Genomic DNA, 24,990 nt, shown 5'->3' with positions numbered 1-24,990 from the left:
ACTACCAAGGCCTGCTGGCTGCCAGCTGACCCCTAGTCTATCCAGTGAGCGAGGGGTGGGCGGCCCCAAGCCGTTTGCAGCCCCAGACTCTTTAAGATGAAAGGGCCAACCCAGTGATCGCCTTCACTTGAGGTTTTCCTTTTTGCTGGCAAGTCCAGCTTCAATCCCCTGACCCTCCGCGTTTTCATCTGTAAAATGAGGCCGATCACCGGATCCCCCTTGAAGGGGTCTTGTGGGGGCTAAACCCCAGTTTCTGAAAAACTACCTATCACTAAATTGGCACATCCTTATCAATCGTCATTCGGGTCCGCAAGGGGGCGTGGAGGCACCTTGCTCCGATGCCCTGCTGCTGTGCCAGCTCCCCTAGCGCGCACATTTTGGAGAACAGAGTCCACCGGCCCTAGGCTGCTGCAAGAATTAGGAATTGACGGGTCTCATCGCGCCGAGGACAGGCAGTGAACCCCAGATCTCCCCCTTAACATTCGCATCCCATCCAGGTCCTTGGATTCATGTTTGAGTAATCTACTTACACGGTCTGATTGGTTCCGCAGTTGCCCGTGGTGTGGTCATAAATCAGTTTGCCAGGGGAAAAAAAACCTGGCTCTGAAACGTTGTGGCCACAACTTGCGTGCCTGCCCCTGGCCCAGCTGGAATGAGGCGCTCACCTCTTCCTTCTAATGCTTGGCCTGAATCTCTAAGCTCATTTTGGTTTGAAAAAGCTGTGTTTCAGGACCTGAAGGAGAGAGATTCTTGCAAGGATCCCTGAAGGTTTTTAGTAACCACCCTGCTTGCAGCCTTAGATTGAGGAAGTAAAATTTTGGAAGTCAGTTTGAGTTTAACGTTACAAAAGGCAAACTGCTCATTTCTGTCCCTCGGTGATTTTTTAATATGTAGTCAAAATTCAAGGGAATAAAAGCTGGTTTTTCCTTCATCAAGAGCATTTTCTAATTGAAAAAATTAAAGCTTTTCAGATTCAATCTGAAACACTTGCTTTTGAATAATTTGCTCCTCATTATTATATCACCTTTTTAAAAGTCCTCAATTTCATTTCTTTTTAAATAATAAATTGCAGGGTGCCTCTCTTTGTCCAGGAAGCACTGTCTCCTTCAGGATGCAGCTTAAATGCCCCTTCTCTGGGGTCTCCAGAGCAGTTGTTACTCCCCTCTTCCTAACACCCCTCTGCACCGCAACAGGTTTGAGAGCCACACTTAGCCTGTTGGAAAAAAGATAGAAGGCACTGTCTTCCGGCGCCTGGGTCAGTGGGTTAAGTGTGGGAGTTCTGCTTAGTTCATGATCTTGAGGTTCTTGAGTTCAGCATAGAGTCTGCCTACTTCAGATCCTGTATCTCCCTCTGTCTCTACCCCTCCCCCACGCGCACTCTCTGTCTCTCTTTCTCTCAAAATGAATAAACATTAAAAAAAAAAAAAAAGACCATCTTTCACTCTCACTCAGGAGGTGAGCCTGGGTTTGAATTTCTGCTCAGCCACTTTGTAGCCAATAACTACCCTGAAGTTGTTTTTGAGGCTGACATTTAGAGTGAATCTTGAGTTTGCCATTTACTAGTGGGAGATCTTGAACCAGTTACTTAACTAAGAATGGTGGGTAATAATGGAGCCTACCTTATAGAGTGTTGTGAGGGTTAGATGAGTTAGTGCTTAGAACACTGCCTGGTACATAGTAAGCACCATGTCAGCATGGACTATGGTAGCTCTGTGATCTTGGACAAGTTAATTCACTTCTCTTTTTTTTTTTTAATTTTTAATTTTTAATTTTTGTTTTTATTTTATTTTTAAGAGAGAGAGAGAAAGAGACAGTGAGAAGGGCAGAGAGAGAGATGGAGACAGAATCTGAAGCAGGCTCCAGGATCTGAGCTGTCAGCGCAGAGCCTGACATAGGCCTTGAACTCACAGACCGGGAGATCATGACCTGAGCCGAAGTCGGACGCCCAACCGACTGAGCCACCCAGGCGCCAGTTCACTTCCCTTGAGCCTCTGTTTCCTCATCTATTGAGTGGAAATGAAGAGAAGCACTTAATGGGTTGTTGGGAGAATTTGCCCCTGAGCTTCTTGTGTTAATGAGCATTCAACAAATGGCTGCTGGAATTAATCTGTATTGTTGGTCTCCGCGTGCGTCACCACGTAAGACTTGGAGCCAAGCAAGATCTGGCAGGAAGGGTTGGGTGGTGGTTAAGGACACAGGGTATAGAATCAGGCTGCTTGATTCTTATTCTGCCTCCACCATCTAATAATTTTGTGACTTTGGGGTCAGTTCACTCTCTGGGCCTGTTTCCACATCTCTTACAAGAATTTTGTGAGGATTAAATGAGATGCCACATGTGAAAGGCTTTGAAAATGTTCACTATTTAATTTTACTTTGGAAAAGCGTAATCACTGCTTTTTAAAAGTCTCAACCATGTTAGTACTGTGTCTAGCACGTAGTAATTACTCAATAAGTATTAGAATGACCAGTGCATATGACCGTTCTACTGTAAGTACAGATGATATATTCAGAATTTAGGGATTTTTTTTTTAAGTTTATTTCTTTTGGGTGCGCCTGGGTGGCCCACTTGGTGAAGCATTTGACTCTTGGTTTTGGCTTCATGTGTTGGAGCCCTGCATCCAGCCCTGAGGCTCTGAGCTGACAGTGTGGAGCTTGCTTGGGATTCCTTCTCTTTCTGCTCCTCCCCTACTCATGCCGTCTCTGTCTTTCTCAAAATAAATAAATAAACTTAAAAAAAAAGTTTATTTATTTTGAGAGAGAGAGAGAGAGAGAGATAGTGCTGAGGGGGGGGGCGCAGAGTGAGTGGGGGAGGGGCAGAGAGAAAGAGGGAATCCCAGGCAGGCTCCACACCATCAGTGCAGAGCCCCATGCGGAGCTTGAACTCTGGAACCACGAGGTCATGGAACCACTCTGGAACCATGGGTCATGACCTGACCCAAAGTCAGATGCTTAACCACCTGAGTCACCCTGGTGCCCCCAGAATTTAGGGATTTAAGTATGCCCTGGCTTCTTCATTACTGGAGGGACCTCTCATGAAGGGGTGGGAATGCCATCCTTGCTGTCACTGTCACAACATGTTCATACATCCCTAGCTGCTTTTTCACTGATTGTGGGGACTTTACGATGTGCAGGCTTCCTGCCTCTAACTGCTTCACAGACACGCAACTCCCTTTTGCCTTCTCTTGCTTTTCCACTGCTTTTTTGGTCATCAACAATAAGGCAGTAAGGAAAGAGGACACCAAGGATTGGGATTTGAGATAAAAAAACTCGGGTTCCAGGCCCAGCTCTATACATCTTACTTATTTAATATTTATGAAATATTATAATATTTAATGTTTATTAGACGCATACATATGTATATATTTAAACTTCTATTCCCTTGGTCAAGTCAGCCACCCTGGGCCTCTGTGCTCTTACCTGCAGAATGGGAACAATAATACCCTTCCACATAAGATTTGTGTTGGTGGATGAAATGGGCTACAATATGGGAGGGAACTTTGTAAAATAAACCATAAACCAAGATTAGTTATCATTGTTATGATTATTATAAGCTCCAGATGTGAAATTGAGGGCTGACTCCTCAATCCTGACACTTTGAAAGGCAGTTGGTTGCATAAGGACCTGAAATGAATTAAAACTTCCTTTTCCAGCCTGACAGCGGTGTCCTTTCCCTATTGTCTTCATTCTTTCCCTTTTCATAAAAGATTTTCTTCCGTGTTCAATGTACTTTTACGGTTTTGCATCTTAAAAATGCATTCAGATACCACTTCATGCCAACAGGATGGCTGTAGTGAAATAGTAACAAGTGTTGGCAAAGACACGGAGAAATTGGAACCTTGAAGCACTGCTGGTGGACAAGTAAAACGATACAGCCACGTTGGAAAACAGTCTGGCGTTTCCTCAAAGATAAAACATGGAGTTAACATATGACCCAGCCGTTTTACTCCTAGGCATATATTCAAAAGAAATGAAAACATATGTCCACATAAAAATTTATACACAACTGTTCACAGCAGCATTATTCACAGTCGCTGAAAACAACAACTCAAGTGCCCATCCACTGACGGATGGATTAACAGTGTATGGTGTATCCATGCAATGGAATGTTGTTCGGCATAAGAAGGAATAAAGTACTGATACATGTTACAGCATGGATAAACTTTGAAAATATGCTGAGTGAAGGCAGACACAAAAGGCCACATATTGTATGACTCCTTTTATATGAAATGTCCACAAGAGGCAAATCTATGGAGGTAGAAGGTGGTTGCCAGCAGCAGTGGGGAGGGAGAACGGAAGATGAGTGCTGAGGGTTCTAGAGTTTCTTTTGGGGAGGAGAAAAATGTTCTACACTTGATGGTGGTTATGATTTCATACCTCTGGGGATATACTTAAGACCATCTCATTATATACATTAAATGGATGAAGTACGTGGTATGTCACTTATATCTCAATAAAACGATTACAAAATAGATTTGGATGAAAATTTTTATCAAAGAATGATAAAAGGCAAAATATTAGATGTATTTACATAAACTTTTGCTTTTCTGATTGACCAAAGAATGCAGTGATATTTATCACTAACTCAATAACACATTATTACCACACCAGATAGAACTGATATTTTACATATATATTTTTATAGTATTTTTCTTGATACAAAACAGAAAAGGTGCCATAGTCAAGAAAATCTTAGAACATTCCTAACTTGAAGATAATTAACCATATATAAATCATTCATGAGTAGGGTTTCATATTATGAATTTTCAAATCATTTGTTATTTTTATGTGTTCTATTTATGTCTTTTGTCTTGAAATTTGTCCGTGCAGTCATAACTGTGACACTAATTAAGACATCCAAAATACACCTTATGTTTCTTCTCTAGGATAATCGCAGAGATACTTAACAAGAAAGTAGTTTGTGAATAGAGCGTTTAAATAAAGAATCCCCAATAATATTACTGTCCTCTTTGTGGTAATGGTAGGTGTGGTAATAATAACAATAATACTCATTTATATGGCATTTATTACCTACCAAGGAGATGGAGAGAGATCTATATATCTGTAGACATTTATATGCCATATATATGTATATATATATATATATATGTGTATATATACGTGCCTTTAATCTTTATAGCAGCTCTATGTAGAAGATATGCATCACCCACATTTTACAAATTTGAAAACTAAGAAACCAAACATTTAAACCAACTGGCTGTAGGTTATCCAGCCATAAAGTGGGAGCACTGAAAGTACCTGTTCTTAGGCAGGATGCTAGACTACAATTTAATGATGTCCTCAACTAGTAATTTAGAGGGTTGCAAAATGTAATGATGAGACAAATGTAAAACGGAATCATGTGTATAAGACTTGTCACATTCTAGCATGACTACTTTTTGCAAACACATAAGCAGACAAATGATTTTTTTTCCATTCTGTTGGGAAAAATTCAATGTATTTCTAGAAGTGTTTATGTTTTCACAAGATAGAGTGGTCACTTCCTCTACTATTGAACCGGGTCTTCCTTGCCATGTGGTTTTGAAAACTTAATTAGAACTCCATTCTGAATCTGTAATCATTTTAACGGGAAGATGAATTGCAGTTCACTACTTTGCCAGCTGTGAGGATGCAGGTGGGGTGGGGAGGAGAGTTAAGAAGGTGATGAGGAATGCTTAATTAAGAGAGAAAACGTTTCAAGCATTCCAGTTATGCTCCTCTACCTAGACTAAATATGCTAATTACAGCGATCTCATCCAATCACTAAATGCTGGTTCCCTACAAGCAATTTACTAAGCAATGAATTTTAGCCAAATTGTAGGAAATTGTAGTTCTTTCAGATTGTTTGATGTATTTGCCTTTTTGCTATAACAGACTGCCTTTCCAGACTCTCATGGCTTTGCTATTTATTGCCTTTTTCAAAAAAACACGTTCAATAAGTGTTGAACTGCTTCCTGAATTTGCTTTGCAAACGTTAATGCAGTGTGCAGGTATGAAGTAAAAATCAGCTCATCGAACAAAAATCAAGCTATAATAAAGTAAACAAGAGGTGAGGAATTTAGAGCATGCCGAATAGAAAAAGGACAAAGAGTCCATTTCACTGCATTTTGAACACAAAGAATTTTAAGGTTGGCCTGGAGATTTTCTTAGGGGGTAGCCCTACTGGAAGCCATTACTATGGAAGCTTAGCTCTATCAGACACTGTAGATGAAGGGAATAGCCGGAAACTACCACCCAGATGCTACTACTGAAGTCTAGAGATCCAAAAAGAAGGAGAACACTTGTTTTCTTGTATTCTTCAAAACAGCAGAGATATCCTGGAGTCAGGAAATTATTGCCTGTTTGCACAAAAAAAAGGGGGAGGGGGTTGTAGGAAACAGAGTCACTGTATTTGGAATCAATGCAGAGAAGCCTAGTGTAGGGTGTTAAATTGCCTTTGAATCAGAGGCTCCTCCAACATACAGACCCTGTTCCTGTGAACCTCTTTTCCGCTTCACAAACGGGATGTGAGGGCAGGGAACAGAACCCTGGTACATAGCAAACCCTTGGTAATGATTCGTTTCGTAACCTGGAGAGAGCACATGAAGGGACTTTGTCACTTGCAAAAAACATCATGCAAATAGAAGGCATTTAGTAAGTGCTCAATAAACGATTATGGAATTATTTTATATCTTTATGCACTTATTCATATGCAAACCTTTTTCTGAAATGACTGCTGTTAGCTGTGTTTGAATAATATATTTGTGTTCCTCAAAAGCCAGTGCTGATATTTCAGTCATGGCTTCTGTCTTTTGGAATCAATAAACCTGAAAGTAAGTTAAATACATCTCCAAAGAAGTGAATAGAAGGGGAAGGAAGATTGTTCTCTCCTCTTATTTCCAGTATTCATTTGTATCAGGAATTCACTTCCCTTTAGTAAGTAGTGGCTCTTAAATGGTTGGTTTCTAGGAGTTTAGTGATTAGGAAGAGACTGAGAAAAACGACGATCAGCCCTCTTTATACACAGTGGGTCATCGCACTTTTCTATCCCCCTCATTGTCTACTACAGAGAAGTGGAGTCTAGATCCGAGATCCTTGTGCCAGTATTTATCAGCCTTAACCAAACTTGGAAGCTTATGTCAGTGATTCTTTTTGTGGATCATTATATACTTGAGGGACAATAGATTGGGGGCAGAGGACTTAGTAGGCCAGACGGCGTGCTTGCACACAGCTGTTCCTGGTGGCAATGCCAGCAGGGGCCATGGGAGCTATTTTTTCAGGGCTGGCTGCGATGGTTCCACCTTGGAAGAGTTCAGAGAGAACACTGACCTACCTACTCAGGTCTGCACAAAGAATCACTTTTTTTTTTTTTTTTTTTTTTTTTTTTTGGTGGCTTTTGGAATAATTTTAAAGGTGGATGGGAGAGATGAGATGAAACAAGAGAAAACACACCCAGCAGTGTGGGACAAGATGTTCTTTTGTATCTGTGGTTTTCAGATTAACAGCTGTTGCTAGGGTGTGGCAAGTGGGGACACATGCCAGGGCTCTCCAGCTCAGGGAAGCCCATGGCAGCTGCAGAGGAGGTAAGAAGAGGAGGGAGTTAGCAGCTACTGTCATCAGAGAAAGTCTCAAATCTCTCCACTCTTACCCCTCAGCTGTGACTTGTGGCTCTCTGTTACTGGCAGTGGTGGTGGTTCGCTTACTCGTTTTAATGCTGACGACACAGTCTCCTGGGGATACTTGTATCTACCCACTTCTGATTCTGATATTTACCCGGAGATTACTTTTTTTTTAACAAATTAAAAAAAAATTTTTTTCAATTTTATTTTTGAGGGAGAGACAGCGCTAGTGGGGGAGGGGCAGAGAGTGAGGGAGACACAGAATCCAAAGCAGGCTCCAGGCTCTGAGCTGTCAGCACAGAGCCTGATTCAGGGCTCGAACCCACGAACTGTGAGATCATGACCTGAGCCGAAGTTGGACGCTCAACCGACTGAGCCACCCATGAGCCCCCAGAGATCCCTTTCACTGAGGAAGCTGTGGCCCAGCACCCACCTCCATGTTGGCCCGATTGGATCATCTAGCTCTGTGAGATGACAAAACCATTACTGCCACAGAAAACTGAGCCTGGAGCTTTGTGGGGAGATCAGGCAGGATTCAGAGGACCAGGCCCAGCACAGCAGCTACTCTCATCTTGCCTTAAAGAGTGAGAAACAAATGAGCATTCTGATGAGCACTCTCTCCTTACGAGGGAAAGTCTCGTTTCATGCTATCCTGTTTTCATTAGGGTTGGGTTAGTCACTGCATTTTATTATGTGTGAAGCTTGGCCATTTCTAACAAGCTGTGAAATTTTGAAAGGCTATTCTGTGAGTGGTGTCTTGACAGAAAAAGCAAGGGGGATTTGGAAGGGAACAGTGCAGAGATACAGAATTATGTGCCGTTCTTAAGGTGGTCTTAGGCTTACCCGTCTGTGTACTTGTGGCAAGAAAGATGCCATTACCCTGTCTGCCTTGGGTCCCCTTGGGAAGAGGGGAGATCACAGCTGTTGTACTTTGGAGAAAGGTTCATTGAGTGTTCTGGAGATAAGCTCCACGTCCTCTGCAAAAGGATATTATCTTGTTCTTCATACGAGAATATATGAAAGTTCATATATACAAAGCAAGTATGTTAAGAAAGGATTTTTTTTTCTCGTTAAAGAAGAGTTTAGCACATATTTCTTTTGTGTATCCTGAGTTAGTTTGCTATTTAAAATGCAATCCTCTTATAAGATTTGCACACTATTTTCAGGCACATACATTGAATGCACTAAAGTGTGAATTACTTGGATTGTAGAAGTGCTGTTTTGCTTCCCGATTCCTTTTGTCTTCCCTAGGAGAAAAGAAGAATGGAGTAAACTTGGATTTTCTTTTCACCGAGTTGTTTTTAAAGTTCTACTTACCTTTTTACTCTCTAACTTTTCCATAAATGAAAATGACTTTCACAGGATATAGTCACTGAAAAAAGCAAGGAGTTAGTCCTGTGATGATATAAGACTGTTTTACATTGAGGTGTAGAGAGCGCCTTATATTACATTTAGCTAAACTACAATAAGGTAGATAAAGCAAGACTTTACCAAAGCTCCTACTTATTGTACTATTTTTTTTTCTTGAGAACTGACTACAAAAAGCAGTTGAGGGGATGAGGTTTTAAGGCAGTATGATCTAATGCATAAGCATGATTCATTTTCCTTCACATTTATTAGAGTTGATTTTTAAAAAATTTTTTAATGTTTATTTTTGAGAGAGAGAAACAAAGAACAAGCAGGGAAGGGGCAGAGAGAGAGACACAGAATCCGAAGTGGGCTCCAGGCTCTAAGCTGACAGCACAGAGCCTGATGTGGGACTCGAACTTACAAACTGCGAGATCATGACCTGAGCCGAATCGGACGCTTAACCGACTGAGCCACCCAGGTGCCCCAGAACTGATTTTGTTAATGACTGGGTTGTAGACTCTGACAGTCAAATGTAACAGTGGGTAGAACTGAAGCTATCGTGGGGGAGGATGCACAGACCTTGGCTGCCACAATAAAGGACACTTGTCCTGCTGCCATACTTCTAAGAGCTAAAAGATATCACAAAAGTATTTTAAGAATATCCAAACATAGAGAACAAGACTCAACTAGAGCTTTTTCCTGCCAACTATTTATCATGAAAAGTTTCAAACATACAGGAAAGTTTAAAGAATTTTACACCTTATCTCTACCACTTTGATTCCACAATTCACATTTTTTAATTTTTTTTTCAACGTTTATTTATTTTTGGGACAGAGAGAGAGACACAGCATGAACGGGGGAGGGGCAGAGAGAGAGGGAGACACAGAATCGGAAACAGGCTCCAGGCTCTGAGCCATCAGCCCAGAGCCCGACGCGGGGCTCGAACTCACGGACCGCGAGATCGTGACCTGGCTGAAGTCGGACGCTTAACCGACTGCGCCACCCAGGCGCCCCCACAATTCACATTTTACCATGCTTGCTTTATCACTTAACTGTCCTTCTGTCCGTCTTTCTGTCCAACCATCAATTCATCTTATTGTTCTTAGGCACTTTGGACTAAGTTGCAGACAATAATATACTTCCCCTAAAATCCTCAACATGCACTTTACTAATATTCAGTATTTCCTGAACAAACGAAGACTGGATTTGGCTGCCATCAACTACCAGCAAACGTCTTGAGCTTGGATGATTTGGTACCATCTTAACTCACAGACTCACAAGATATTACAACAGAGCAAAGCTCTTCACTGGTGGTCTTGGGCTTACCCATCTGTGATACTGTGGCAAGGAGGATGCTTTTACCCTGCCTGCCTTGGGTCCCCTTGCGGGGAGAGGGGAGATCACAGCTGTTGTACTTTGGAGAAAGGTTCATTGAGTGTTGGGGAGATAAGTGCAATGTCTTCTGCAAAAAGTAATTTGGGCTCGATGAAAAATCAGTGAAAATTTTTTGAGTAGAGTACAATGTGATTAAGCCATAATTTTAGAAGAAATAAAGTTCAGAGCAGGGAGCTTATACAGAGAAGAAGAAAGTGTCTACAGAAAAGCCACAAGAAAGACACAGCATAGGAGAGGTTAGGAGACATTGGTATGCGTCTTGGACTCTGCTCCTTTCTACATAATTCCTCCCGAAAACCTCCCCATAATGGTGGTTACATGTTCTGTATCCAGATACTTCCTCCTTCATCTCCTACCCCTCACCACCCTCTGATTTGGAAGATATGCCTCTGGTGTTCAGGATTCCCTCAGTGATAGAGTAAAATAGAACTCTCAAGATACGATTGAAATGGCAAGTTTAGGTTCAAGTTGCAAAGAATGATTTCTGTATCACTTGGATTTTGATGACTTTCCAAGGAACACCTCCATCCAGAGAGAGCCAAAGCTGTATAAAAGTCATCTCTTTGTTTAAGCAAAGCTGTTCTCGGGATAATTAAGAGGCAGCCTTTTGGAAAAGTTGCAAAGCATTTTGTACTTACATAGCTCAACTAAAAAATATCTTTCATGTCACATGTTCAGTATATTTTGTCAATTTTCCCCCTCCGTTCTCCATAAATTGGAAATGGGAGCTACCTTTGGTTATCAAGAAGGCAGGTGTTCTCACACTGGTAATATGGTTTAAGTTTATATTTCAGTGCATGCTGTGTTGACTTTACACTAGTGACTTGGGCATTGATTTCATACTGCATCTTACCATAGAGATAACTAATAGGAATAAATCCAAATAAAAGTTGGTTTTATTCTCAGATAATGTAGCATGAATTTAGTCTTTTATTCTTCAAAATGGGTGGCACATGTACAAATGCAGCAAAACTTTTGTACTCAAGTATCGATAAGAAACTGTGGTATCAAAATGTGATTTTTCTCTTTCGCCTGTGTTGACTACAAAAGAGAGCAGCCCCAGTTAAACCCATTGAGAAGCATCCATGAAATCTAAGAAGCTGGGCCTGGAGCCAACACATTTGTCTACTTGCTTGCCACTTGCTGACTATGCACTAATGAGGGCGTGAAGCCAAGGAGGGCAGAGTCTGATTACTCAGGGCCTCATTATAATTTATAATTACACCTTTCAAGGGAAGGTGTAGCGGTTAGGGCCAGGAATTCCTTACAAACCACCGTTCCGATGCACCAGGGTTTGTTGAGCCTTTTTGTTTATTATGGGACAGAATGATTTGATTGTTTACATGGTTAATTAACCAGAGAGAATCTCTTCAGTTGTCTTCCTGTTCGCTCCATTTTGGGTGTTTTGCTGCTAGATAATGTCATTTCCAAAAGGGGAACACAGAGAAGGAGAGGAAGTTGGTTTGGCTATTTGTCAGCAGTTCTGGGAGAATGTTTACTCAGGGAGGAGTTTGAAAACTGTGAGAATTTGGGGGCTTATCTGGACATTTTTGGTTCTTTTATGTATCTGTCCCATCTATAGTCTAAGGTTTCCTGACTGAAGCCAGGCCTCTGGAGGGTCCCTAGGAAGGTTTTTGGAGAGTGGGAGTGACCTCTTAAAGGTCTTCTCTCTCCCAGTTCTTGAGATTGGAAACATCTTTCACAACTTGTAACTGTTCCACGTCACCAGTGTTCCTCCGTTGAGCATATGGACAAATGTGTTCGCCTCTGCCAGAGAAAACTTCTAGTAGCCAAGAGTCGGTGTGTTCTTTATGAGCCTCTAGATGTATGGATAGGGGAGGGGGGCTGGGAGGAACGCTAGCATCAGCAAAGCAACCATACTCATAGAATCTAGGATACGTTTGGGGAGACCCTTGCAATCTTTATTGGTAGCTTACGTGAATGGAAATCGCATCATAAAACTTAGCCTGGCGGTCCTTAAAAGGAAATCCACCTATATAATATGACAATTTGTTTAGCTTTGTAGCAAAAACTGCTCTTCTTGATAGAGCCTAGCAACAGTTATTTAATTACATTGTCTGGGGGGTCCTGGGAGATGGACCTTCATGGGGATGATAGTACAACAGGTAGCAAAGAGAACACTTATTTAAAACGATACTGTAGTCTATTCAGACAATTGTTCCAAGGTTACTTTTGGCCAATTCAGTCACTTAAAACCACATCTGCAAGAAGACGGACATTTTACGGTATTAGACCATGAGTCCTTTGAGAATCGCATCTTACCTATGTGGCCTAAAATGCCTCTCATGGCATTGTTAATGTGAAGGGATTGTTAATGTGAAGTATGTGTTTCTCATAGGGCAGGTGTTTTCTTCTCCGAGGGCCCTATGTCCTAGTGTGATAATAATTTTTCTGGAGAAGGGTCAAGGTGATTGATGGCAGGCCTGTCTTCCCTTCCCGTCCAGAATTTTGGGAATGGGAGGTGTAAGCAAAAGCTGGCACCTTCTAAAGGGAAGGTCCAACTGCTAAACTTCTTCTTCCAGTGACTTAAAAAAACGGCTCCTTCTCTTGCTTGGAGCCTTCCCTCATCTTACACGCTTCCAGCAAGGCCTCTACAGCCCTTTCTGTTCTCGTCTCTCTGGTGTGGTGAGGGGGGTGAAGGTGAATCCCAAGTATGGGTTAAGGAACACTTTTACTAGAGACCCATAGGTGGGAAGGGCCAGCAAGAAGGTACAGGGCCTTCCATTCCTCATTATCCTACAAGTTGGGCATGAGCATGAAGCTGCCTGACATGTAGGATGTTTCTATTCCATAGGGTGGGCCCTGTCCCCAGGCCACTCGGCCTTTCTATAATGCACACATACTGTGAAGTCAGGCACCGACGAGACCAAGCTGGGAAACAGCAGGTGCGCAGCACCTGGAGACCTTGGGGCCTTGTTTGAAGTTGTGGCCAGGAAGGGCCACAGTCCTGGTGACGGCTGGGTTTGGGTGAAGCCACTCCTGCTGGGGAAAGGCCAGGCTCCCGGTCTTAGCCAGCTCACTGCCTGGCAAGTCAAGCTGGGCCTCTGAGGTCACCTCCACACATCCTGCATGGCCCTCCACAGGTGACTCATCTGCGTTCTTTGGGGTGAGGTACGGTGCCTTATTTATTCCTAGGTCCAGAACTTCCATGCCTCAGTCCAGGAAGAGGCATACCATATTTTAATGCTGCAAGTGCATTTTGATTTACTCTGAAGTTTGGAAACCACAATTTTAAATGTTACCTTATTTTATAAGCGAGGGTGTTTAGTTCAAAGGTTAAACTAGGTTATGTCTTCTAACCTCTGAGTCCTTTTAATTGCTTAACATTGAACTTCCATCTGTTTTCCTTCTGCCAAGATAGATGGATAAATCATCCCTTGGCAGTGGATTTTAAGTTTCATTGCTGTGCTGTTTACCGTGATGTTCATTGGTTTTGTGTTATTCTGATTTTCTTTTAGCCTCCCCAGTAAATAATAACAAGAGTAATAACAGTAATAATAACCAGTATTTACTGAACCCTACTGTGTGCCCAATAGTGTGGTAAGCATTTTACATGAATTATATCATTTAATCTTCCAGTAGATATCATTAGTTCCATCTTAGAGAGGGAGACACAAAGCCTTAGAAACAAGTTAAGAAACTTGCCCAGGATCACAAGACCAGCCAAATGGAAGAGCTGGGCTTTGTAACACACTAGTGTTCCATCAAAAGCCAGATCCTTAGAGTTTGCGGGTTGAAGACACAGTTGGACTCAGCCTGAAGCCATTGGAGCCTGAAGGTCAGGGGCAGAGAATGCCTCAGCTGTTGTGGATGTGCAGCCTGGACCTTTGAAATTGGACTTGTTTCAGGATATTTGCATCTGTGTTGAGTAAACATTTAAACGTTCATACACAATAAGAATTATATCAACTATATACATGCAATTGATGAATAGCAATATTAGTATCTGTAAAATTAAAAAAAATTTTTTTAATGTTTATATTTGAGAGAGACAGAGAGACAGAGCATGAGTGGGGGAGGGGCAGAGAGAGAGGGAGACACAGAATCCGAATGAAGCAGGCTCCAGGCTCTGAGCTGTCAGCACAGAGCCCAACGCAGGGCTCGAACTCACAAACTGTGAGATCATGACCTGAGCCGAAGTCCGATGCTTAACTGACTGAACCATCCAGGTGCCCCAATACCTTTAAAATTAATGAGGGACTATTTAAAGCTACAAAAACTTGGCTTAGTTGTGTGAATAATCCACTATGTACACTACGCCATATGCCTAAATACCAGAAGTATACTGGTGAAATACATCAGATTGACTTTTGTGTGTTTTATCCTAAGATAATAGTAAATATGCTTCACCTATGGATTGTTTATTAACCAGAAATGAAAGTTCTGGAATGTGAATCCAGCTGGTCATATTTTAGGCTGTGGGAGGAAACTTATTTATTGATGCTTTTTTGTGGCATGGAACTCTAGGAAAATGCATATCCCTAGGCTTATGTTTTACACATAAGGAATAGATTAGTCAGTAGAATCTCATGCAAGCAACATTTGAAATGTTCCAAATATTATTTGGTACATTGTAGCCTGAGAGCCCTTCAAGGTATTGCTCAATTTCTGTTGAGAGCCAGAATAAATTTTTACTTAGTTAACTATAGATCTTTACTTTAGATCCTTATATAGAGCCTTTGATTTATTGTTCTCAGAGTGTCAGTTGAAATAGCAAAATAAGCCTGGGCATTTGGTTCCAGACCCTGTCTTGCTTCCTTTGTAGGAATGGAGAAGACAATAATTTTATGATCGTAACTGCTTTTTTCACACTAGACATTGAGATTTGGTGGAAGAAGGGTCTTGTAGTTTAGATGTTGATTTTAGGATTAGAAGAATGCAGAACTCTAAGGGTTGGGGAATCTTGGATTCAAGACAGAGTAAGTAGAAAGATTTTCTATGCTATCGGGGGATATGCAGGCTTAATGCTAGAATTTTCAAGTATCCTGAGACAAGACTTGCTTTAGCAGAAGACGGGATAAGGACTATTTAAAGGGGATTATGCAATCTTGGCATGGGTTCTTGAATAAATGGACTCTCAGGAGATTCAGGGGCTCTAACTCAGTGCTCTTGTTGACTAAATCATTTTAAAGTTCTGTTTCCTGCGGTGCCTGGGTGGCTCAGTCAGTTAAGCCTTTGACTCTTGACTTCAGCTCAGGTCATGATCTCATGGTTGTGAGATCCAGCCCCACATTGGGCTCCACACTCAGTGCAGAGCCTGCTTGGGAATCTCTCTCTGCCCCTCCCCCACTGGCGTACAGTCTCTCTCTCTCTCTCTCAAAATAAATAAATAAACATTAAAAAAAACCACTTCTGTTTCCTTTTCTATAAAATGGGAGGATAAATAGGGTCCTTGAGGTAACATGCATGTAGAGTACTTAGAATAAAGCCTAGCACGTAGGGTAATAGTAATAGTAAATAGGTCAACATGACTTGGAGTTAATGTTCTGGAAGCACATTTTCTTCAGTTATGAAATGAGAGTGTACACATTTATTCATGATGTCAAAAACATGAAATTTTATTTTATTAAAAAAAATTTGTTTTAGAGAGAGAAGGGGGGTAGGGTCAGGGGAGAGGGAGAGAGAATCTCAAGCACGCTCCACACTCAGCTTGAAGCCCATTGTAGGGCTTGATCTTGCCACCGTGAGATCATGACCTGAGCCAAAATCGAGAGTCAGTCACTCAAGCAACTAAGCTACCCAGGTGTCCTGAAAACATGAATTTTTTTTAATGTTTATTTTTGAGCAGGGGGTAGGGGCACAGAGTGAAGGAAACGAGGATCAGAAGCTGGCTCTGCACTGACAGCAGACAGCCCCACGTGGGGCTGGAACTCACACACTGGGAGATCATGACCTGAGCTGAAGTCGGACGCTTAACCAGCTGAGCCACCCAGGTGCCCCCCAAAATACGTGGATTTTTAAATGATGCATGAAAATCAATCGCATATGTTGGGAACAGGCAAAAACTATGGCTAGTGGGCCATCTCTGGCCCACTGCATGTTTTTGGAAATAAAGTTTTATTAGAACACAGCCATGCCCCTTCATTTACTGCTTTTGTACTGTAACAGCAGAGTTATCACAAATGAGACTGTATGATCTCCAAAGCCAAAAAATATTTACTGTTTGGTCCTTTATAGAAGAAGTTTGCCAACTCTTAATATATATCTAAGAGAGAGAAAGTGTGTGTGTTGGGGGGGGGGCGTGGGGGATGTGCATGGTTGTATTAAGGAGCGCCTACTAGAAGCTGGTAACATTCTTCCAAATGAGAGATGAGCATTTTGCAAATTTATAAATTGACTTTGAGAAGCTTTGGTGTTTATTACTTTTGTTTACATTTTTTATGAGAATGATTTTTTTAAATGTCTATTTATTTTTGGGGGGGGGAGGGTAGAGAGAGGGGGAGACACAGAATGCAAAGCAGCCTCCAGGCTCTGAGCTGTTCGCACAGAGCCCGACACGGGGCTTGAACTCACGAACCATGAGATCATGACCTCAGCAGAAGTCGGACACTTACCTGACTGAGCCATCCAGGTGCCCCTCTTTTGTTTACATTTTAAAACACTTACATTTTATAGTAGGAAACTAAGTTTAGAAACATTGTGATAAGTTTGATCAAGTGTACAGAATTGAATAGCCATATGGAATCCTAAACCCCTTGTTTTCTGATCATTTCCCCCCCATGATGAAGGCCTAATACCTGTTGCACAGAACATGACGTTAATAATGTATATGCAGTTGTAGACTAATGGGTGTTCTCTGTGCAATCTTACTTTTGGTAAAACCCATATCAAGACTGCATGTTGCTATTTTTAACCAAATGTGAAAAGCTGGCTTTATTTTCCCCTATCTTTTTAAAAATCTTCACCTCACCCTCTGTCCGTCACTATAAATTTAAAAATAACGTTGTAGGCATAAAGTCATATTGTTTTTTAATTCCTCCTTATCTTATGATATAATGCTTTCTTCATTTTGTCACACATTGAGTCGCTCCTTGTTTGTATTTATGTATTCACGCTTCTTCCTGTCACTAGAAATGTTATTACTTAACTGATTGACGCTACGTACCTGGGAGTCTCTTCCCCCTCTGTTAGTTCTTGCTCGTGGTCTCAGGACCTAATCTGGAGCTGAATGAAGCCTGAGGAAGGAATGATCTACTCTGTTCATTCACTTCCATGTCTTCTCCTAATGAGAGAAGTTGTCTATCAGGTGGACAAAGAAGACTGCATGCACACATTCAGACACTTCACAGAGCCTGAAAGCAGTTAATGCTTTAAATCTATGCACAAATCTGTACGTATTTAAACAGTTGAGAATCTCAGTTCAATGTGTCTTTGGTCATTGGCAATTGGAATGGCTTATGCTTTTTTTAAATGACAAATCTGTTATAAAACAACCATAGTTTGTACCTACTGAATCACTATATGGCTCTGGGAAAGTTACTAGCCTGCTTCGAGAGCACTGTTCAGAAGTTCTTGGAAGTCTCTGGGAATCTCCTGCCTATCTAATTTTAAACGCTTTTGGTAGTTTCCTGATTCCTCAATGAGACTCCAGAGCATATTCCCAGAGGTACACAGTTCCTACATTTTCCAAGCTTCCTACTTCAACCTTCTCTTGCATTTGTGGTAGCCTCTATATCCTAGGATTCAGTGGAATCCTCTTTTTCCTAAATTAGCCAGAATTAGTTGCTGTTTCTTATAGCCATTATTGACATAGAAATTAATACTAGGAATGAGGTATATAAATACTATGTGATAAAAATTACAGATATCTATTATACTCTTTTTAATTTTTGCTCAAAGCACAGAATTGGGGATATTAATATAAAATTTTTGGCAGCTTTAGAGTGTAAACAAAGGCTTATACTGCTTGGTATAGAAAATCATCTTATGATCAAAACAATCATCTTATGATTTGCTTGCATTTGTATAGGCTTTAATAAATAAAAATATGTTGGATTTCTAACAACATTTGTTATATAGATGGCTGTCTGTTACTGTTTTGATGGCTCTCATTGTATCTCCACTGTTCTAAGGATAGGTTAGACTATAAACAAAGGCTTATTGATTGATCCCTTATAGAAAGTGAAATGCTTTTAGTTTCCAAGTAATGAGATTTCATTCTCCCCTTTCTTACTTTAAAAATAGAGAACCTCCCCCCACCCAAAAGAAAATAAATAAATAAATAAATAAATAAATAAATAAATAAATAAAAATAGAGAAACCCTCAGGTTGTAGGAATTGGACTTCTCTGTGCTTTGAAGTAAGAAGCAGAGACTATTTTATTTCATTGATTTCATTTGGTTGTTTTCAGTTTTCGATATTTTCATGGATAAGGACACTTGTGCAATTCTATTGTGAACCAGTTAACATTTTTAGATCTTTTTATATTTAGTCTGTCACTTCGGTACACTGTTAAAATTGCTAAATATTTAGGTGCAGACATAAAATCTCATTTCAGAGTCTGCTGATTGATTGTGTCATTGCAGGTTAGATGACATGCAAACATGAATATTTGTAGCTTTCACAGGTGCTATTAGAAAGATATGGTGAGCTTGGCCTCATGAATTCACAGCAGTTATTAGTTGATGGTCAGATGCCTTCAGAAAAAATTGGCATGGGTCACACTGGGAGCCTTTGGTCTGTAGAGTCACATAGACATTTTCTGGGTGCCATAAATATATAAAGAAATTCTATTATTTCTATAACAATTTTTCTTTCCCTTTATGTAAGTTTTGTGATGAGTTTTTGTGATACAAGTTATGAACGCCAGGTAACCTTTAAACAGATGCAATGAAATTTTATATTTAGAAAGAGGTAGGGGCGCCTGGGTGGCTCAGTCGGTTGGGCGTCCAGCTTCGGCTCAGGTCATGATCTTGCGGTCTGTGAGTTCGAGCCCCGCATCGGGCTCTGTGCTATCGGTTCAGAGCCTGGAGCCTGCTTCGGATTCTGTGTCTCCCTCTCTCTCTGCCCCTCCCCCACTCACGCTCTGTCTCTCTCTGTCAAAAAATGAATAAACGTTAAAAAAAATTTAGAAAGAGGTATTATTTTTTATTTTTTTAAATTTTTAATTAAAGTATAGTTGACATATAATATTATATTAGTTTTGGGTGTACAACACAGTCATTTAACAATTATATACATTTCAAAATGCTCACCATAAGTATAGTTACCATCTCTTGCCATATAAAGTTATTACACTATTTATTGACTATGTTCCCTCTATAGTAATTTTCATCCCTGTGGCTTACTTACTTTATAACTGGAACTTTGTATCTCTTGACCCTCTTCACTTATTTTGTCCATCTCCCCATCCCCTTCCCCTCTGGCAACCACTGGTTTGTCCTATATTTATGAATCCGTTTCTCTTTTTTGGTATTATTGTTTGTTCAGTTGTTTTGCTTTTTAGATTCCACGTATAAGTGAAATCATATGATATTTGTCTTTTACTGTCTGACTTACTTCACTTAGCATAATATTCTCTAGCTCCATGCATGTTGTTGCAAATGGCAAGATCTCATTCTTTTTCATGGTTGAGTAATATTTCATTGGATATATATACCATGTCTTCTTTACTACTCATCTATCAATGGACAATTCGGTTGCTCCCATGTCTTGGCTATTTTTAAAAAAAAATTTTTTTTCAACGTTTATTTATTTTTGGGACAGAGAGAGACAGAGCATGAACGGGGGAGGGGCAGAGAGAGAGGGAGACACAGAATCGGAAACAGGCTCCAGGCTCTGAGCCATCAGCCCAGAGCCTGACGCGGGGCTCGAACTCACAGACTGGGAGATCGTGACCTGGCTGAAGTCGGACGCTCAACCGACTGCGCCACCCAGGCGCTCCTGTCTTGGCTATTAATAGTAAATAATGCATGATAAACATTAGGGGTGCATGTATCTTTTCAAATCAGTGTTTTTGTTTCCTTCAGGTGAATGTCCAGAAGTGGAATTACTGGGTGCTTCTATTTTTAGTGTTTTGAGAAACCTCTGTACTATTTTCTAGAGTGGCTTCACCAATTTACATTTCTACCAGTGGTGCACGAGGGTTCCTGTAGAAAGAGGTATTATTGGGACGCCTGGATGGCTCAGTCGGTTGGGCGACCGACTTCGGCTCAGTTCATGATCTCGCAGTCTGTGAGTTCGAGCCCCGCATCGGGCTCTGTGCTGACAGCTCAGAGCCTGGAGCCTGTTTCGGATTCTGTGTCTCCCTCTCTCTCCGACCCTCCCCCATTCATGCTCTTTCTCTGTCTCAAAAATAAATAAACGTTAAAAAAAAATTAAAAAAAAAGAAAGGGGTATTATTGATTTTTAACACTGTAGTGATCCTTAGCCTGTGAGATGAGAATATGAGTGATTATTTTGATTCCAATTGCGAGGTGAGGTGGTTGGCATGAAGTCCTGTCAGGCTTCCTTGTTCATTGCCATGTCCAAAACGTTCAGCCCAGAGATGGGTACCTAGTTGACACAGAGTGAAAATTCGCAAAGTGGCAAAATAAATGCAGCTCGGAGAAATAGTCCGTGGCTTGGCCACAGGACATACGGTTACTAAGTGATGGAGGCAGAGCTCAGATTTAGGGCTTTTCATTCCTGGACTCCAGGTGGGGTCCAGAAAACTGGAGTAGTTGCACCATGCACACCTAAGCCAAGGTCTTCCTGAAAGGTTGACCATACCACAGTTGGCCAACACTTCGGCTCCAGGGCATCGACATAATCAAGTTGTTGAACCTCAGGCTGGAGGGACCTTGGTGGTAATCTAATTCAGCACTTGTAAATGACTTTTTCTCAGCCATTTGACTCTGTGCCAGAGCAAGAAAGGAACTGACGGTCTTGGCTCCCCTCCCCATTCTCTGCTTCCTCGTGCGAACCCGGAAAGTCTGTGTGGGGAGTCAAGACAGTCTCCTTCTCTGGAGACCGAGAGGCTCTGAGGTAGTTAGTATCTGCAGAGCTGACCCAGGACACGAGGCTCTCACTTAGTCCTGACCACCTTTCCTCTGTCCCAGAGGTGTCTTCGTGGGACTCCTCCATGCGCACGCAGCGTGTCACCGCATTTCTGATTTGTTCTGCTCCGACTTAGAAGTCTTTGGTCCCCATTTTTACCTGAACACTGAGACCGCCCAGACCTCACTGGTTTAAAACGTATAGCTTTCTCACATCCCAGCTCTACATTTTCTGGTAGTGGCAGTAGTCATGCCTTGAACATGATCACCTCTCCCCACCCTCGAAGCCCCTCTGCCCCATCTGCAAGGAGAGAAAGGAGGAAGTACAGTGGACTCTGATGGCCCACGTGAAATCCTGTCGTCTTCAAGTCCATTGCGACTAGCAAGAAAAAAATGGTGAGGACATTCTTCACCTAAGTGAATACATTTCTCAGATAAATTGTGGGTGTCTCTTGCATGCCAGACATTGTGCTAGCTCTTAAGAAAAATAGGTGATTATCCCAACCCTGCCCTCAGGGAGCTCACCACCAGTGAGTCCAGCCAGCGAGTGCAGAGATGGAAGTGTGGACAGTCCCGCTGCAGCATGGTGATCTCTGCAGTAGAAGGGTGTGTAAGGTGCGATGGGAGCTGTGGGTGGAAGGACCTGGCTCTCCCTGGTGGAGGGGGTAATGATTTCCTCGAGCAGGTACGCACGGAGCTGGGTTTTGAAGTTTAACTCAGGACATAGTGAGGGAGAGGAGGTTCATTTGAGGAAGAGAATATAGCAAGTGGAAAGACTTGAAGATGAAAAATGTCATGGCATGTTCAGGAAAGTCCAAAGAATCTTGCTGTCTGTTGGTTTTCAAATGTTTCTGCTTGCCCATCCCAATCTGTAAAAATGGTTTGATCATAGGGGCGCCTGGGTGGCTCACTTGATTGGGTGTCCGACTTCGGCTCAGGTCATGATCTCACAGTTTGTGGATTCAAGCCCCGTGTCAGGCTCTGTGCTGACAGCTCAGAGCCTGGAGCCTGCTTCGGATTCTGTGTCTCCCTCTCTCTGCCTGTCCCCTACTTATGCTCTGTCTGTCTGTCTCTCCCTCTCAAAAACGAATAAATATTAACAAATTTTTTAAAATGTTTTGATCATAGAACCCCCCCAATATGAGCATATTAACAGCTATATACATGCCCTACTTCACTAATGTGTTATGTGTGTCATAAGCATACACAAAAACAGAAATTGTAATACTTTAAATTTTTTTTAATGGGTCTTTATTTTTGAGAAAGAGAGAGAGAGACACACAGAGCATGAGTGGAGGAGGAGCAGAGAGAGAGGGACACAGAACACGATGCAGGCTCCAGGCTCTGAGCTGTCAGCACAGAGCCCGACATGGGGCTCAAACTCAAGAACTGTGAGATCATGACCTGAGCTGAAGTTGGACACTTACCTGACTAAGCCACCCAGGTGCCCCTAAATTGTAATACTCTTTTTTTTTTTTTTAATTTTTTTTTCAATGTTTATTTATTTTTGGGACAGAGAGAGACAGAGCATGAACGGGGGAGGGTCAGAGAGAGAGGGAGACACAGAATCGGAAACAGGCTCCAGGCTCTGAGCCATCAGCCCAGAGCCCGACGCGGGGCTCGAACTCACGGACCGCGAGATCGTGACCTGGCTGAAGTCGGACGCTTAACCGACTGCGCCACCCAGGCGCCCCTAAATTGTAATACTCTTAAAGGTGAGATAAAATAAATGTAGACATTCTCATATTTAAAAAAAAATTTTTTTTTCAATGTTCATTTATTTTGAGACAGACCATGAGCAGGGGAGGGGCAGAGAGAGAGGGAGAGAGAGAATCCCAAGCAGGCTCTGCACTATCAGCCCAGAGCCTGTCGCAGGGCTTGAACTCACGAACCTGTGAGATCGCAACCTGAGCCTAAGTCGAGAGTCAGACGCTTAAACGACTGAACCACCCAGGCACCCCTGCATTCTCATATTTTTGTAGCTGCATCCAACAGATCGTCTTAGGCCCCTCCTTTGTAAGCCACTCTCTACAAGGGTGTCATATTCACTGCTGTATCCGTGTGTCTGGCACAGTTTCTAATTACTAGGCACCAGTAGATATTTGGTGCATTGAGTTGATTTTTAGCATTGCCGGAGTCAGCCTAAAGTAGTGGGCTGGTGACAAGTGTGTTTCAGCTTTTCTGAAGAAAGACCTTGCTAGGTTTCTCCAGGGCCCCAAGCAGGATACTAGAGCTTTGAGTTCAAACTCTGATTCTCACTGTTTATCTCAGGGCGGTCAAGGCCCTTGCATAACTTTTCTGTGTCTTAAGAGGGCATTTATGCTGTTCAACAGGGGCAACAATATTCCCGCACATCACATGGCGCTTCTGCTGAGTGACTAATAAAAGTGATATTGTGAAGCACGTGGCACTGATGAAAAGCTTATCAGAATGGTAATTGGCACCAGTGTGAACAGGGGGAGAGAAAGAGAGCCATTCTTCCTCCTACTGCTCTTTCTGCTTAATGATAACAACATCAAAAGCAGATTTTTCGGTTTGACTTCTGAATCCAGAAGTCGATGACGCTATAGTAACAGAATGTCTTTTCCACATGGCAACAAACAAAACAGAAAGTCTATCCCAGTGCCTTGTGATTAATAGAGAGGTTTGAAAAGATTTAAGGCAGTGTATGTGAACTCTTTGTTAAAAGTGCATGGGGTGCCTGGGTGGCTCAGTTGGTTAGGCATCGGACTCTTGATTTCAGCTCAGGTCATGATCCCATGGTTCGTGGGTTTGAGCCCCACATCCGGCTCTGCACTGACAGTGTGGAGACTGCTTGGGATTCTTCCTCTCCGTCTTTCTCTCTGCCCCTCCCCTGCTTATGCCCCCCCCCCCCAAATAAATAAATAAACTTAAAAAAATAAAAGTTCAGTTAATATTTTATTAGAGATCAGTTAAGATTATATACCTTTAGGTGTATGTAGAGCACAGATTTCTTCAGCAAATTTCAGAGAAACCTGGATGTATCCCTTTTTCATCTTTTCCTCCCAGAATAATTTTCTTATACATATGCTGCTGACAGTATTTTATCTCTAGGTACTCAGCCTATAAATATTTATTGGGAGCCCCTGGGACCAGCTTTTGTTTGTATCACAAGATATCGAGAAATAAACAGCATGATTCCTGCTCTCAGGAAGATGACTTTTTAGGTAGAGAAACAGTAAGAAACCATGAATAAATGGAGAGCAATTGAACAAAATATTGCAAACAACCCTGGAGAATTAAAGCAACAGTTTTAGAAAAGAGAAATCCTTGTGACCCACGAAAGGAGGAGATGGCTTCCTGGTGAGGTGGGACATGAGCAAAGATGATTAGGTTTTGTAAAAGTTGTAGGGAGGAAGGACGGAATTCCTAGCAGTAGGAATGCCATGGCAAAGACACACGAAGTAGGATAGACATAGGATGTGTGCTTGATTGGAGCAGGAGCCTGTGTTTGGGAACAGGGGTCAATGTGGTTGATAAAGGGGAGAGGCAGAGTGAGGAAGGGTCACAGAGAGCTTTTATTGCTACACAGAGGACTCAGAACCTGTACCATGTCAAAAGTGAAAGAGAGCCTCTGAATGTCCTTATGTAGATGTGAGTCCACTGGAAGAGTGGAGTTCTAGGAACTGAAT

General features: G+C 42.0%; 1 protein-coding gene across 1 annotated transcript in view; it reads left to right on the top strand.

Annotated features, from left to right (window-relative positions):
• Positions 1–24,990, top strand: part of DEPTOR (DEP domain containing MTOR interacting protein) — a 137,586-nt gene that overhangs the window by 648 nt on the left and 111,948 nt on the right. The window lies entirely within an intron of this gene.

The sequence above is a fragment of the Leopardus geoffroyi genome, chromosome C3 (assembly GCF_018350155.1).
Source record: "Leopardus geoffroyi isolate Oge1 chromosome C3, O.geoffroyi_Oge1_pat1.0, whole genome shotgun sequence".
Classification (NCBI taxonomy): Eukaryota; Metazoa; Chordata; class Mammalia; order Carnivora; family Felidae; genus Leopardus; species Leopardus geoffroyi.
The sequence above is the reverse complement of the archived record's forward strand: the minus strand, read 5'-3'. Positions and strand labels throughout refer to the sequence as shown.